The sequence below is a fragment of the Podarcis cretensis genome, assembly GCF_951804945.1.
Source record: "Podarcis cretensis genome assembly, chromosome: 1".
NCBI classification, from domain to species: domain Eukaryota; kingdom Metazoa; phylum Chordata; class Lepidosauria; order Squamata; family Lacertidae; genus Podarcis; species Podarcis cretensis.
Window position 1 is genome coordinate 36,281,876 of NC_137170.1, and position 13,114 is coordinate 36,294,989.

Sequence of the window (13,114 nt, forward strand, 5' to 3'; positions counted from 1 at the left end):
ATTCACAAGTAGTTTAAACTGGTTTATTTTCTCTCTAATTGACATCTTTTGTAAGTTTCCTAACAATATCAATAGGAATTCTGCATGCAGATCAAGAAGTGTATATGGCCTTTAGAAAGCAAGTCAATAAATGGCTGGAGGAATGATTAAAGACTTCTTAACAGCACCCTTCCTTTTCCTTAGCAAGCTGTATAAGAATGGCATGAATATAGGGTTGAATAAAAAGAATAATGCTAGAAGGAATTATAGATGTGTGTGTGTGTGTGTGTGTGTGTGTGTGTATCCTGCCTTTCCGACAACTTCCAAGGTGTATCACAGGACTCAAAGACCGCCTCTCCCTGTATGAACCAACCTGGATCCTGAGATCATCATATGAGGCCCTTCTTAATGTGTGTTTCCAGGCACTGAGGTTGTCTGCAAGGGATTCCCACACTGCAGGTTTGAGGTTGCCAGCCTTCATGTCATGTTTGCAGACATCTTTATTATGGAGAGCTGGTTTGCCAACAGGCCTGGTGCTTGAAGCCAGCCCCCTGTAAATCACATCCTTGGGGATCCTGCCATGTTCCATTCTGAGTAGATGACCAAATCAGCATAGACGTTGCTGAGACAGAAGTGTGAACATTCTGGGAATGTGGGCTTGGAATAGCACATCATTGCTTGAGATTCTGTCCTCCCGTGTGATGCTCCAAATCTTCCTGACACAACACCTATGGAAGACATTGAGCCACTGCTCCTGGTTGCTCACTGCTCACTTCCATAAAGCAGGGTGCTCAACACACAAGCCTGGTAGACCTTCATCTTGGTATTGGTTGTTAGCATCACATTCTCCCATATCCTTTTGGAAAGGTGAGCCATTGACATTGCTGCCTTATCAATATGCTTGTCCAGCTTAGCATCAGTGAAAAGGTTGCTGGCTATGGTGGAGCCCAGGTAGTCAAAACATCTGGTCCCCAAAGCTGATGCATGAAGTGCAGGTGATGTCCTGACCCAATATGTTGGTCTTTGTCAGGCTGATGGTGAGGCTAAATGCCCTGCAGGCTTGGGCAAAACAGTTGATGGGTCTCTGTAGAACTCCTTTGGAGTGTGTTGTCAAGGCTGCATCATCTGCAAACAACATCTTGCAGATCAAAACCTGCCACACTTTTGTCTTGGCATGGCAAGATAGATATCCTGTATCTAACAGCTCAGGTTGAATGCCTACATCCATTTATTGACTTTTCATTTACATGTGATGCTCTGTAGCTCAGCTGAACAAGATTGCCATGGAAATCTAATTAATTAATAATAGAAATAAAAATATATAAGTTTAATAAATGCATAAATATTATTAGGGTGGCATCTTACAGAAGCTAATGGGAATTTGCTCTTGACCGAAACATACAAAATCTATGGGGTTCATAATTCATTGATTGCCTTCAATTATTGAAATTCAAAATGTGGACTAGAAAAAAAGAGGTGTGCGTGTGTGTGGATCTGATAATCTATGGCAGTAGGAAGGGAAATGAAATTAATACTGTATGGAAGCTACAGGTATCTTAGACTGGAACAGTAAGATCATTAGCCTTCCCCAACCTCATACCCTACAGATGTTGTTGGACTCCCAGAAGCACCAACCAACCTGGTCAGTGATGATAGAAGCTCTAGTCAAAAACACCCTTAGGAAGCCTGGTTGGGGAAGGGTAACCTAAGTCCTCTTCACTTGTAATTTATAGCAGTTTCTGGAAAACACAAGTGAGGAGAGTGCTATTGTGCTCATTCCCTGCTTGTGGCCTTCTCATGGGCCAGTGTGGGAATAAGATGCTGAACTAGATGAGACTTTGGCTCAATATAGCAGAGCTGTCCTTAGGAAAATGTACTTTTCTGCATTTTTCTGTGCCAGTCTCTGACTGAAAATGGCTATCTCTATTTCCCCTACACACATGACACCTTGATTACAACCTCAGCTACGAGTGAAGAAGGGGAGGTGGTGAAGTCAGAAAGGCCTGTCCATTGGCCAAAATGAAAATAAACATGCTTGGCAACAATCTGGCTTGTTGAACTTTAAGAAACATTTGCAGCCATCCTGGCCTCATTAACTCTCTGCTGCTCAGTCTTACAGCAAATATTGATAGCCTGCTTTTCTATATAAAATGCCCAAGGCAGCTAGCAAAATCATTTCCCAGAGGCAGCCTGTTGAAGCAAAAACAAAGTCGTGTGGTATCTTATAGATCAACACATGTAACATTGCATACGTGCCCACAGACTTTATCAGCCTTTTATTACATTTATTTAAATCTTGCTTTTCACCCAGACCGGGACTCAAAGTGGCTTATAAATAACATGGAAATAGAAAAAGCTAAAAACACAGAAAAAATAATCATTAAAAACGTAATCAAACACTAATAGAATTAAAACTCAATGGTGTGTTTCGGTGTCTATGTAAAAAGAGCTATCAAAAATAGAAATAATAACAATAAAAACCTCACAGCAGCAGCTCTTTCCTTAAAAACAGTTGGTTCCTAATAGCCTGTTGGAATAAGAAGGTCTTCACCTGCCAGTGGAAGGACAACAAGGAGTAAGCCAGTTGTTTCAACAAAATCATTGTGCATGTTTGAATATTCTCCCATACAGAAAAAAATAAAATGAAATGCCTGTAGCATACAAAATTAGCATACAGGGGAAATGTTCAGCCTAGCATTCTTCCCGACACGCTAGGAAGGAATATGATAGAAACACTAACATCTCAATCCAGCGATTTTCTGGGTACATGGAGGCGCATGGAGTTTTCTCACTTACAACCGTGTTTCTGTTCACTGAAACAGAAAGGACAACTTCACACTCACCCATCCCTGTTCTTGAATAGAGCTGTCCCTCTATAGAAATGGTGGCTTTGAGAGTGAATTACCACAGTGCACTCTATGCGGGCTTTCCTCATGCTTGACCCAGAAACTGCAGTTAACGCAGAAGGCTGTGCCACAATTGCTCAGAGATCTGCACCAATTGCCCATTTATTAGCAGACCGTGTTCAAGGTCTTACTATTAGTAAATAAAGTCCTTAACGGCTTGGGTCTAGTTTACTTGCAAGATCAATTTACCCCCTATATACCCACTGACCACTTCAATCTGGCACTGTTACAGATGCCATATAATTCTGTGCACTTGTAAGAAATCAATATTTTAGTGTCGCCACACCTACACTTTGGAACTCCCTGCCTATTGATATCAGGCAGCTGCCATCTCTGTATTCTTTTTGGCACCGGTGCAAAACATTTCTGTCTAGGCAAGCCTATTTGGACATGTAGATGCTTGTTGTTGTTTAGTTGTTTCCGACTTTTCGTGACCCCATAGACCAGAGCACGCCAGGCACTCCTGTCTTCCACTGCCTCCCGCAGTTTGGTCAAACTCATGCTGGTAGCTTCAAGAACACTATCCAACCATCTCGTCCTCTGTCGTCCCCTTCTCCTTGTGCCCTCCATCTTTCCCAACATCAGGGTCTTTTCCAGGGAGTCTTCTCATGAGGTGGCCAAAGTATTGGAGCCTCAGCTTCACGATCTGTCCTTCCAGTGAGTAGATGCTAGATGTGCTTTAATTCCTTTTAGCTGCAGTTGATTTTAACCATCTTTTGAATATGTTAATTTCCTGTTTTTAATTGTTGCTTATCAATGATTTAATGTACATTTTCATAGGGTTGACTGACCGAACCCAAAGAGTACAGTGGTACCTCTGGTTATGAACTTAATCCATTCTGGATGTTTGTTCATAACTGGAAAGCACTCGTAACCTGAGGCAGGCTTTCGCTAATGGCGCCTCCCGCTGCTGCCATGCTACTGGAGCGTGACTTCCTCTCGCATCCCGGGGCGCAACAAGTTCGCAACAAGGGGCGTCTATTTCCAGGTTAGCGGAGTGCTTAACCAGAAGCATTCATAAGGGGCTGGTACGTAACACAAGGTACCACTGTACAGTGGTGCCTCAGGTTACAGACACTTCAGGTTACAGACACTTCAGGTTACAGACTCCACTAACCTGGAAGTAGTACCTCGGGTTAAGAACTTTGCTTCAGGATGAGAACAGAAATTGTGCAGCGGCGGTGCAGCAGCAGTGGGAGGCCCCATTAGCTAAAGTGGTACCTCAGGTTAAGAACAGTTTCAGGTTAAGAACGGACCTCTAGAACGAATTAAGTTCTTAACCCGAGGTACCACTGTACTCATTAATGGTTCCTTGTCATCCTGGAAAAAAGTGACAAGTGGGGTGCCACAGGGTTCTGTCCTGGGCCCGTTGTTCAACGTTTTTATAAATGACTTGGATGAAGGAATTGAGGTGATGCTCATCAAATTTGCAGATGGCACCAAACTAGGAGGGGTAGCTAATGCCACAGAAGAAGAATTCAAAATGACCCTAACAGATTGGAGAACTGGGCACAAATCAACAAAATGAATTTCAATAGGGACAAATGTAAAATTCTGCACTTAGGCAGGAAGAACCAGATGCACAATATAGGATGGGGGATACCTGGCTTAGTAGAAGTACATGTGAAAAGGATCTAGGGGTCTTAGTCGACCTCAAGCTTAACATGAGGCAGCAGTGTGATGCAGCAGTAAAAAAAGCTAATGCTATTCTAGGTTGCATCAACAGAAGTATAGTGTCTAGAACAAGGGAAGTAATAGTACCACTCTATTCTGCCTTGGTCAGAACACATCTGGGATACTGTGCCCAATTCTGGGTACCACAGTTGAAGAAGAATGTTGACAAGCTGGAACATGTGCAGAGGAGGGCAACCAAGATGATCAAGACTCTTAAGTCTTATGAGGAGCACTTGAAGGAGCTGGGTATGTTTAGCCTGGAAAAGAGGAAACTGAGAAGAGATATAAAAACCATCTTCAAATATCTTGAGGGCTGTCACCTGGAGGAGGGAGCATGCTTGTTTTCTCCTGTTCTTGAGGGTAGGATTCGAACCAATGGCTTCCGTTGCAAGAAAGGAGATTCCGCCTAAACATTCGAAAAAACTTTCTGACAGTAAGAGCTGTTCAGCAGTGGAACAGACTCCCTTGGGAGGTTGTGGACTCTCCTTCATTGGAGGTTTTTAAACAGAGGTTGGATGGCCATCAGTTGAGATTCCTGCTTTAAAAGAGGATGGACTAGAGGACCCTTGGGGTACCAACTCTAAGATTCTATAATATTTTTGTAAACCACTTAGAGGTTCTCTTACAATCAAGCAGTATAATAATTTTGTTAAATAAATGAAGCAGTGTTCATCTCCTTTCTGGGCATACATTGAGGAGCTCCATGTATGTGTTGGAACACACATGGGCATGAGGATCAGAATGCAAATGTTAGATTCCACCTTTCAGATTTTTTATTTTTTTTACACAGTTGTTATCGTATTACAAGATGTTCTGCAAATTGTTTCATCTGAGCTCAAAGCATTTCTAATAATGTAATGTATTTTCTTACCATGCACCATATTGCATCCAAAGTCTTATGGGGGAAAGCTCGGTGGTGCTAAAAAAAATTTTTTTAACGCATACACCCACACCCACAGGTTGTGTAATATAATAACACTTAATATTTATACATTATATTATCACAATTATATGTGGTATCTTTATATTAACTGCCGGTGAACTCCTATTCCTTTCTCTCAGAAGTGAAAGAAAATCTCTTCTCTAGAAATTCATTTCCATTTACTTAAAGTTAAATGGTTTGACTTTGAATTTTCATTATCTGCTGTTGGAAGGAGCCTGTGACAGATACTAGAGAGAATGCCTCAAACCTTCATTGTATCATCTAATTTTTGCTTCACTTTAGTCAGATATCATTTAGGTGGAAAGTGAAACAGTATTCATAGAGCAGGATGAGATAGAACAAAATAGAACAGAAATAAATACAAGGCTGTGATCCCATATACACTTACCTTAGAGCAGGGGTCGCCAATGTGGTGCCCTGCAGATGCTGTTGGAATACGATTCCCATCACTCCTAGCAAGTATGGCCAAATATCAGGGATGATGGGAATTGTAGTTCAGCAATTCTCATGAGAGCATGTTGGGTATGCCAATGTTAGAATAAGTCACCTTGAACACAAAGCAGTACTTTTGAGTAGACATGTATGGAATTGCACCGTGTAGACAGGATATATAAAATCCTTTTTCGCCATAACATTTGGATTTTTTAAATGATTATTTTTTATTTAATTTTTTGCCACTAAGATAATTGGCCTAATTTCATATACGTGGAAAATAATTTAAAGGATTGTGGTATTTATTGATTGTGATGGACCTGCTCCATGAGAGGTCCAGAGGGTGGCAAAACGAGAAGGGGCCTTTCTGTCGTGGCTCCCCAATTGTGGAAAGCTCTCCCCAAAGACGCTCACCTGCGCCTTCATTAGATATCTTTAGACACCAAGCAAAAACATTTCTCTTCAATTAGTTATTGGGCTGATTCACATTCTATGGCCTTCTAAATGTGTTTTTGGGAGCAGGGTTATTGGTTTGATGTTATTTTTCTTTTATTGTGTATTTTGTGTTATCATTTTGTATTTTTATGTTGTGAACCACACTGTGATCTTTGGATAAATTTAACTAAACAACAACAACAACAAGAATGCAGTTTGTATTGTGTGTTATTACTGGATGTGGATTACTAAATATCTGATGAGTCTTGTTGCTCCCCTATTCTGCAGTTACTTTATGCAAATCCAGATGTGGCACTACAGATCCTCCCTGGGGGCTCGTGATGACATTCTTACATTTGGATTACATAGAGCAGCGGTTGGCAATCTAAAGTCTGTGGGCCGGATTAGGCCCAATTGCCTTTAGGATCCAGCCCGTGGACTGTCCATGGATCGGCGTGGGGATTCTGTTCGTTTGGACTGCGCCATTTCCCCCCCTGCTCCATTCCATCTCCCCCCCACTCTCCCTCACACACACCGTGGCAGCGCCTCCTCCCTCCTGAGGCATCTAATCATAAGCCTGAATTTTTATTAAAGCTTATATGTTTAATCAGGGCTTGTATTTTAAAAATGAGCTTAAAGATCTTCAAATGTTTTATGCCAGGCAGAAGACCAGCTGCCTAGAAAAACCTTGGCAAAATGTTTTTACTCCTAGACAAGGGGGGCCCCTGATTTATAGCAGAAAACAATTCTCAAAGTCGTAAAAAGGGAATTACAGGCTGAGAGCCAAGGTTACACTGACCCTACAAATTAAGAGTGGATAAATAGTAAAATGAGCCATATCTTCTTCCTAAGGTTAAAAAGGTCAAGAGCAGTGAAAAAGTAACTGGTCTGGCTGGCAGAAACAGAACATTTTTGGGAAGTCTTTTCTAAAGCTGTTTCTTTCTTAAACTAAGATCCTTTTAAGATTTCTTTTCCTTTTAAAAGGTTATTTATGTATTAAATATATTAGTTTAAATATAATTATGCAAAGGATTTAAGAAATGCTAGATTCTTATTTCATATAGTTGGAAGAGATCACAGGGGCCATCAGCCACCAGCCCCCCCTTGTCAGACAGGAGACGCCATCGAGCACTCCTGATATATGGTTGTCAGGCCTTTTGTTTAGAAACCTTCAAATGAAGGAGATCTCTCAATGTTGATGTGAACTCAAAATCCTTGACATATGTTTAAGATAAAAATTCAAGATTAATCATCTGTTTTGGAAGGCAATAGGGCAAGGAGGGCAAGAGGTGAGCTGGTAATTAAGATTCCTTGTTGAGACACATGTAAGATATATTACTACTTATTTGTCATTTATAGATAGAAGAATATATAGCTTTTTGATTCCCATAAAAGGGCAAGAAGGAAATGGGTGTGTCTTTTGTGATTGGTTCTAGCAAACAGCCAATAGGAATTTTAACCAGGCTGATTGGACAGAGGCAGCCACAGGAGGAGCAAGGGGGCTGGATTAAGGAAATATAAGTGCTGGCCAGAATGGCAGGAGGCCAGGCCAGAGCTTGGTAACCATATACCACTGTGCCTCATATTTATTTGTCTGACAAATAAATTATTATTTTAATTTCTCTATTGCTGCGTTGAATATTTCATTCCAGCTAAGTGTTAACCACAAGCAGGGTGCTACACTCCCTCCCTCCTCCTGGCTTCTCCCCGCCCTGCCTAGAGGAGGAAGGGGGCTGGGCTGACCTGGCTGAGCGCCATTTTAAGCAGCCCCTCTCCGGAGCCAGCCCTTTCACGCAGCTCATCTTCCCTCTGCCCTGGTGCTCCTGTGGCCAGAGAGCGAAACAGATGAGCTCACTCTGTCTACCCACAAGCAGCAGCAGCAGTGGTGGTGGCAGCACCGGCAGCCCCTAGGAAGGTAAGCGCAGCAGCTGGGGCTGGGGGTGGGGAGGAGGACTACTTGCCCCCCTTGCCTCTTCATTCAGCTCCCCCCACCCCAGTGCCACCTCTCCGGCCTGCCACAAGGTCTGAGGGACAGTGGACGGGCCCACGGCTAAAATAAATGGCCGACCACTGACATAGAGAGATATTCACTACCCTGGTAGCCTACAGATGAGGAGCATTCAACAATGTAAATTATAAAGGAAGGAAGCAAGCTTGTAAAATAGATGACAAAATGCAACTAATGACGAGGTTGCAAAATTATCATTCTGTTATTGTTTAAGATTTAAATAGTGCCAACAACCCAGTAGACAGCGGCATGAATTAGAACATACGTAGTTAGAAATTGAATGAATTTCTTTTTAGTGTTGAATCAGAAAAGACCTATACCTCAGCATCTATTTTTATTATATGTATTGCATTATTCATATTAACAATTGATTCCCGTTCATGAGTAAAAGTAGCATCTTGGGTAAGTTGGCATGCTGCTGCAAAATTTGGACAATGCTTCTTAAATCTTCAACTCTGTGTATACTTTTGCGGAAGTCAATTCCATTAAATTGACAGTGTTTGTTGTGCTTTAGACTGCCATGTATAGCTACTGATGTATCAGGTGAGTCTCAAGGCATGGTAAAATTCCATTAGCAATTCTGGGAACCACTGAATTGAGGGCTGAGGCATGTTTTTTTTTTTTTTAATGATATCTCAACACACTCGCATTAGTGCCAGGAACTAAAATGACTTTGCTTAAGTACAATTAATTGGAAGTAAATTCCATTTAAATTATAATAGAACTTGCTTCCAAATATTTAGAAAATGGTTGTAATGGAAATGCCCTTCAAGGACAAATTATATGATTATATTTTTAAAACTATTTAATTCACATTATACTACTATTATAATTTGCTTGGGTGGACTATTACCATTAACTGTGTAGTTTTGTTCTGCAAAAGACTTGGACTTGGGGATAAAATGAGCTTAAAGAGTACACTTAAAATATTCCGAAACTGTCCCACTGACTTCAGTGCCACACTGTTTTCAATAAGATTGCTGATTGTGTTGACCAACTTACTTAGTCCTCCCTTGAGTTAATAGAAACGGCCTACAAAAGGGATAGTTCATACGATATGACTTTCATGAAGGTTATCAAGAAAACAATGTGCCTTGATGTACCTAATAGTAGGGCTGGCCCTATGCTTTGGGAGCAGGGGAGGAAATCTGTGCAAACACAAAGCCATACTTTCAAATCTCTTGTGCAATTCTGCACTATTTGCAGACAGTGTTCCCCATCTGTTCCCCGTCTGCACCATTTTAGAAAACTACTGTGTGATGTCAGCCAGTAAAGGACTATCAATAAACACAAGGCTGTAGGCAGTTCAGTTGTGTTAAGCGGTAGCATCTCTGAGGTCAGACTAAACTCTCCAATAAGTATGTGGTGGGAAGGAAGGACCATACACTGAATTCCCACGATACACTGTGTGACTGCACTGCTTTGGCTGTTTCCTCACCCACAAAGACTTACGCTGTGATCTGGCTCTATCTGGTTATGCGAGATTAATTAGGGCAGAATAGAGATGAGGATGCACATTCAGATGTGCATACCAAAAGTAATGCAGGCCAGATGGATGACAGCCACATGTGGATACACATCTGGATCTGGATTTGCATCTTAATATTGTCCATCTGTACTGGATTACCTGCAAAGGAATGTGCATGCAGATGCTCTTCCAAATGGATGTCCACATTCACCTCCTGGCCAAAGAAGTCAGCTGTCTGCAACTGGACTGAGGCAAGAAAGCATCAGCCTGGTTCCCCCAGCATCTGCCTCACTGAAAAAAGTTTAGCACAGTTTTACAAAGGGTTATGAAAAAACGCTCACAAGAGGCTTCCGTTGTGCAAGGAACAAAAATATTTGTGAAATGTGCCCACTCTTTCAGCTCACCTTGTCGGGATTGTATAGTTTGTGAATCTTAGTTTATAATCATCATAATATTAATCCATAATAAATAATATTATATATAACACCCCCATTTTATTGTTTTATACTTTGATTTTTATTATATATAGTGATTGCTTACAGCTTTAAGCAACAAATTCGAGTTGATTGACAATCAGTTATTACAAAACCATTTACAGCAAAAACCCAATAGAACAAATAGCTAAAGTAATCCATTACTTTCATCAATTCATATGAAATATTCTTAATTTTAATTCTTCTAGCATAGCATTTCCAGTCAATAAATTTTAGATGAGCCTTAAGGAGAAAAGTATATTTATTTGAAATTAAAACTGAGATTTTCAGTAAGTAAAGAGGTAAAACCTAAGGGTCTACTACCACAAGTTGGCAGCATTGAATGAAAATGGATGGGGGTAGTTTTCATGAACATTATAATTCCTTGTAAAAAGTGCTTGCTCTTTCACTGATGGAGAGGGTTGTAAATTGTTTTAATTGATTTTAATATTGTATTTTTTATATTGTTGCAAACTGCCCTAGTGCCTTATGGCAAATGGCAAGTAAAAAATCCAATATAATGTTGTTGTCGTTGCTGCTGTTGTTATTAAACAGGGGCAAAAGTGTTTCGGCACTGTTCCTTCCCTGGCATGCAAGTGAGAGTTGTGCTTTCTGGCTTTCAATTAATGAGCTGTGTGATGTCAGCAACATAGCCAAACATCATGTTTGTAATGTGATCCCTGAATGGTTGGGATTATATTATCAGATTGTTGAACTCCCCCCCTCCTAAAGGCAGTAGTGAGCAGATCAGCAAAACAAGGCAGCAGATTGGCGAAACCAACAGCAGCAACTTGGTGTTGAACAAGTGGCAAATAAAGTGATGTAAGGAAGTGGCTTGTGAAGTTTTCCATGCCTCACGAAAGACCTCCCTTTACAATAAAATGTTTGCTTGGGAACATTCAGCACAACCATATTATTAGCTTCTGTGTAAGGTAGAGAAAGATAATGTTTGCTAAGATTTCACTCACCTCTGTACTCTTTGAAAAGTGCCTCTAGTATAACTTCTGCCTAGATAGCCATCAAATACTGGCTGAATGGATCTCTGTTTAATGTCCTTTCCAAAGTATAGCACTTGTGAAAACATATTTACCCCTAGGCTGAAGTATAAAGACAGTGGAAATCAGCTAAGCTCAGGTAAGGGGGTAGAATGCACAGTCTTTTAGCCTGTAGGCTAGACTGTCTTCACATTACTTAATCAGACAATACATTTTTGAGCTCTCTGTATTAACTCATGGTGAAAATGATTCACTGCCCCCGTCAGAGAACAACAACCCTTAACACTTCTTTCCACTGTTAAAGGAACTCAGAGATTTATTCAGCTAAGAGCGTAAGGAGATACACTGAGAGGGAAAGGGTACCATTAAGAGGCACAATTTTTCTCACGTTCCTGATTTCATGAAATCATTCCTCAGGACCATCTGTATCTAATTCATTGCAGGAGCCAAACCAATGGATTCAAGTTCCAAGAAAGGAGATTCTGACTAAACATTAGGAAGAACTTTCTGATGGTAAGAGCTGTCTGACAGTGGAATGGTCTTCCTTGGAAAGTGGTGGACTTTCCTTCCTTGGAGGTTTTTTAAGCAGAGGTTGGATGGTCATCTGTCATGGATGTTTTAGTTGAGATTCCTGCATTGCAAATAGTTGGACTAGATTGTCAGCATTTTCTTTCTCCCGTTGCTGGATATATGATTGTTACATCTCATGTCTGTGTTTACTTTCCAGGCTTGGAAAGTGTGGGAACGGAAGTCAGTCTTATCTCTTCTGCTGTATTGTACTTTTGTACTTTTTACTTTCTCTCTCTCTCTTGGAGAAGATGTGAGAAGACGCCATGATTGCTTTGTCCTGTATATATTGCTTAATAAATTACTTAGAATGCCACTCCTAAGCTCCACATCGTTTCTGCTATACTCTGCTGATTGAGTGTGCACATATCTCCGGATATATGTCGCTGGTGTGCACCGCAACTGAAGTTTTATGTATGGCAGCCTATGTTGGCAGTGTTGTTTTTGCCAATTCTCCTCAGAAATAGCTCAAAAATGTCCAATTTCTTTGCAATTTTGCGATTATGCCAACCCTAACCTAGCATTCATTTATTTTTGTTATATTTTAATCCGGTCTTTCCCTCTCATCTTATTCTCACATAAACTCTGTGAGTTAATAAGGCTAGGAGACATTGGACTGTATCCAGGGCTGCAGCTCCACTGATGCAATGAACTTCTGTGCATGCAATGGAGCTTCCACTTCCTCTCCTGCTCCCCCTACCCCACCCCACCCCAGCATGCCCCCAAAGCCACCTCTGAAGAGTTGTGGCTTCCTCTAGAGGGGAGGGAAAGAAACAGAAGTCTGGTTGCATCAGCAGAACTGAGCACATGGAAGATTAGATAAAACCCATTGAATGGCTCAAGGTCATCCAGGGAGTTTCGTGAAGAGGGATTTGAACATGGGCTGCCTCCACCAGCCCTAGTTGAACACTCCAAATACTGTAGTATACTGGCTCATGACACGCACCCTCCTAGAATGCGTTTGTTCTCTCATTATTTCTCCATGAGAGTAGAGGACACAAAGTGTTTGGTGCTGAATTGAAAAATGAACCGTGTGGCATGGGAGTATCATGTTTGGCAACACACTTTGTTTCCATGGACTTGGCAGCCCTACAGCAATTGCAATTAGGGGCTATGTTGATCTGTGTCTGGTTTCTGCTCCATCTTTCTTCTCTGGAGCAGTTGCAAAACTGATGCGCAGTCACTCCAGGGTTGCTCACGGGTATCCTGCCATATTCCATCTCTTAATCTCAGG

General features: G+C 41.3%; 1 long non-coding RNA gene across 1 annotated transcript in view; it reads left to right on the forward strand.

Annotated features, from left to right (window-relative positions):
- The first annotated feature begins 11,754 nt into the window (after positions 1-11,754).
- LOC307204550 overlaps positions 11,755-13,114 on the forward strand; it is a 56,471-nt gene continuing 55,111 nt past the window's right edge. The window contains exon 1 of the long non-coding RNA XR_013833740.1: positions 11,755-11,826. This is a non-coding gene — a long non-coding RNA (uncharacterized lncRNA). The remainder of the gene's footprint in view (positions 11,827-13,114) is intronic.